This window comes from Cydia splendana, chromosome 12, assembly GCF_910591565.1.
Source record: "Cydia splendana chromosome 12, ilCydSple1.2, whole genome shotgun sequence".
NCBI lineage: Eukaryota > Metazoa > Arthropoda > Insecta > Lepidoptera > Tortricidae > Cydia > Cydia splendana.
The window spans coordinates 5501198-5505525 of record NC_085971.1 but is presented as its reverse complement, the minus strand read 5'-3'; the positions used below and the strand labels follow the sequence as shown (position 1 = coordinate 5505525).

At 39.5% G+C, this 4328-nt stretch overlaps 1 non-coding gene across 1 annotated transcript; it reads left to right on the top strand.

Annotated features, from left to right (window-relative positions):
- Positions 1–1082: 1082 nt before the first annotated feature.
- Positions 1083–1154, top strand: Trnag-ucc (transfer RNA glycine (anticodon UCC)). The gene has a single exon. It is a non-coding gene; the product is annotated as a tRNA-Gly (tRNA).
- The last annotated feature ends 3174 nt before the right edge of the window (positions 1155–4328 follow it).

The window sequence follows — 4328 nt, the reverse complement described above, 5'->3', positions numbered from 1 at the left end:
CCAAAGTTAAAACGGCCGTTTTTGTTTTGAGTTCGTAGATCGACGAATCCAGCAACATAAAAATGAGTTTGATGTATTCAAACGGTACTTAAATACAAAATACAGTACGAAGCGGCCCCTTTTTTTAAAATATCTTTCGTTAAATTTGAATAATCACGATTATTTTGCAGTGGCGCTAGTGTGAACGTTGATGGGCTCTTAAATAGGTAGGTACTACGATTCTGGTAATTTTAGAGCTTAAGAAAGACACCGCACACTTATCAAACTACCTACCTAACATAATATTTCTCAGACCCCCCTTCCCCCTTCCCACGTCAAATTTTACCTAGTTTTCTGATATCTTACAAAAACTATAGGTACCTACAGTATCTAATTATACCTGTATGTAATTATACCTGTTTTAAAATAAGACTATTTTTTTTCTATTATGTAGTAAATATGTCGTGACGGTTGCTTAATTAAAATACATCATCATCAGCAAAAAGAATAGATAGTATAGAGGGGTCCTGTCATTGTAAATTTTGTATTCACTGTAAATTTACTGCCATCTATCGACACACGACTAAAACTCAAAATGAAAACGTATAAAGTTATCAAAAAATTTATATATATGGATAAATGATTTTATTATTTTTATATCATTTTGATCCATGTTCATTCACTGATATCTATGTGTTAAAATTGTTAAATATGAAACGGTGTCGTCACGCCATCTAGCCGAGGATAGGCTAAAGGTGTGTGCGCCATCTATTCGAGAATGACTTTTGCTTGAATTCCGAGGCACGTTTTTTCCTTAGACTTTATTCGTCTTTAGGTACCTACAGTATCTAATTATACCTGTATGTAATTATACCTGTTTTAAAATAAGACTATTTTTTTTCTATTATGTAGTAAATATGTCGTGACGGTTGCTTAATTAAAATACATCATCATCAGTAATTCCTTATAATTGCTTAATTAATTATCACGTCTGATGTCAGTGAACTTGTTGAAGGTTGGTGAAGAAAGTCATAGGATTTTTTTCATTCCTTTCCTTATATGCTCAACCAACATGATGGCAAATTTCGCCGCGCCAGTCAGATGCGTTGGTGGTGTAATGGTCAGCATAGTTGCCTTCCAAGCAGTTGATCCGGGTTCGATTCCCGGCCAACGCACACTTTTTGCTTTTTTTTTGTTAAATGATGGATAACCCAATCCTAAATCTGTGGATAACTCCTATTTTTGTTTTGCTAACATTTTATATAGTTTTTGAATAAAGGCTAGTTTAAAGGCAATTTAAGAAGAAAAAATAGGCATTTTAGTAGACAGATAGACGAGCGTCTACAATGTCGAAAAAGTGCAAACACTTGAAAAGTAATTTTGAGGCGTTCTCTATATTTACTCTGGCAGGGATTTCATTTCCGATGAAATGTTGACATTGTGTCCATCCCGTCACCCGAAGACATCTTATCGGGGAAATCGTCTTGCAGGGGCGCGTTTCGACACTGTTTCTGAACGTCGTGATATCGCCATTGTGACTTGCCACAAAACAAAAATCACGTGGCTATTGATAAGGTTATCATAACATTGGTCAGCAAATTTATCAATTAGTTATCAATTCCATGTGTATAAACTTGACTGCTAGATTCTTTTGCATAGCAAAAGTAAGTGGGTAACTATTTATTTCTCTAAACTGCAAAACGTAATTCAAGACCAAAAAAAGTAAGATAATGTTGCCACTGCAATAATTTGTTTGTATAATAGTAAATTCCTTTTGATAAATAATCACGCAAAGATAATTTATTTATTAGTAATTTTACTCCTACGATTTAAAAAAGTAAGTAAGTAAGTTTTATTTCCGTATTTTTACATAAATACAAGACGCGCTAGTAAAAAGTGGCAACATTGTCTTACTTTTTTTGGTCTTGAATTACGTTTCGCAGTATATACTTAGGTACCTACACTTCTGTCTCAGAGAAATATCCAGACATCGAACTTTGATCGGGACCGACCGAGTCGTTAAAGCATTAAAATAAAATAATAAGTATGTTTCTAGCGTAAATATAGGTATCGATTGTTGTAGGAAGTAAAACCCGCATTATGGTCACCCTATTTCGCGTCCCCACGTTGACACGTCTGCAATTAAGCTCAAATTGCGCGGAATCCTGCCTGTTTGCTTGCAGCGCCGGAAATTGTCTACTGTCAATATTAGGGCTGACTGTACCCCAAATATAGATTACCTGCCACAAGTTCCCGCAAAAGAAGTTTTTATCTCTAGAGAGTGAATTTGGTATGGAATATAAACGGGCCGATTGCGCTAATATTTGCGGATTAGCAAAGTATTTTATTTTAAGAATTTTTGTATCGTAAGTATCGATCGATTTCATCGATTATTAGTGTGTTGACTGTGTCGTATCTATTTAAATGTGTTGATTACTGCTCTAATAACTACCACAATAGCTACTGAATGGTAACTACTCAATATCAATATAAATTTGTTGCATGGATTTTCCATTAAACAATGCTAATTGTGCCCCGTGGAGGGCATAGAATGCAGGCAGAAGGACGTATGTTCATCACGAGACAGGTTTTACTCTACTAATTTTGGTTTCATCGATAAACATGAGGCGAGTCGTTTTATACATATACTCTATCTATAGAGATGTATTCTATGACCCCCTAGCAGTCTTGACTCGAACTCTGAGGACCATACATTAGGGTGCAAAATTGAGGAATTTCCTTATCGAGGGTGCAACACGAATTGACAGTAGTTTTCTCGGTCTTATAATTGTGTATGATGGTCCGGTAGTTTGGGGGGTAGACAAATATTATGTGTAATGGTGTGTGCTCAATCAACTAATACAACATTCGGACCGGCAGAGATAACATTTAAGCCGTCTTATGTGAAGTCGGTAAACATATAAACGGTTTTAAGTGGTTTAGGGTGAGAATCCAATCGTGAAGTGACCTTAATGAAAACGAGCAAATAATTGATTTTACGGGATATTTTTCGTTGATTTTTGCATTGTGTTATATGTACTCTATTAATTAGTATCTGATTAAAACAGGTAAGTAGGTAAGGTACCTACTTACCTACCTAATTTTGAGACCAAAAATTCACAGATTTCGTGCCTCACACGACTATCGAGCACATTGGAAATGAATCTACGGAATTCGAAAACATATTGTCGCTGAGCGACGAGAAAGTCTGGATAAGGAAAAAGTTACAAAATAAAACTACAACGTTGAATGATAATTATTTTATTCTTAGACTAACACAAGTATCCTGGACATAACGCATGTGAACAAACAAATTGCAAAATTTCCACACGCGTATCCAAGTTTGAATAATTATCGCCGTGGCGCATAAGTATAGGTACATATTTCATTTTTCGATTAATAAGCAGGATATATTAATATTCAAAGTACAAGAAAATTATTACACGGCAAATCCGATGTCAACTCGAGAAGTGGTGATCGGCAGCGGCCCATTTGCTGCAAGATATGAAATTTTCTTGACAGCAGTTTGACGCGACGAGAGATGACCATAACAGCGTTTGTCTATGTTGCACCAAACCTGAGTTCCAATAGGTACTACCAGGGTTCAGCATCAGCTATCTTGGGTAATGCTCTACCATGTGCTCATCATGACGAATCGGGTGTCCAAAACAGCGTGTGCCTATGTTGCACCAAACCTGAGTTCCGCTAGGTACAACCAGGGTTCAGCATCAGCTCTATCTTGGGTACTACTGTCCTAAGTGCTCATCAAGACGTCGGATGACCAAAACAGCGTGTGCCTATGTTGCAACAAACCTGAGTGCCTTTAGGTACAGCCAGGGTTCAGCATCAGCTCTATCTTGGGTACTACTCTCCTAAGTGCTCATCGAGACGAGTCCGATGACCAAAACAGCGTGTGCTTATGTTGTATTAAGCCCGAGCTCCACTAGGTACTGCCAGGGTTCAGCATCAGCTATCTGCTAGCAGCCGCCAGCAACATGCTGAGGTGAGACCCTCTCCCTCTCCCTCTCCCTCTCCCTCTCCCTCTCCCTCTCCCTCTCCCTCTCCCTCTCCCTCTCCCTCTCCCTCTCCCTCTCCCTCTCCCTCTCCCTCTCCCTCTCCCTCTCCCTCTCCCTCTCCCTCACCCTCTCCCTCTCCCTCTCCCTCTCCCCTCTCCCTCTCCCTCTCCCTCTCCCTCTCCCTCTCCCTCTCCCTCTCCCTCTCCCTCTCCCTCTCCCTCTCCCTCTCCCTCTCCCTCTCCCTCTCCCTCTCCCTCTCCCTCTCCCTCTCCCTCTCCCTCTCCCTCTCCCTCTCCCTCTCCCTCTCCCTCTCCCTCTCCCTCTCCCTCTCCC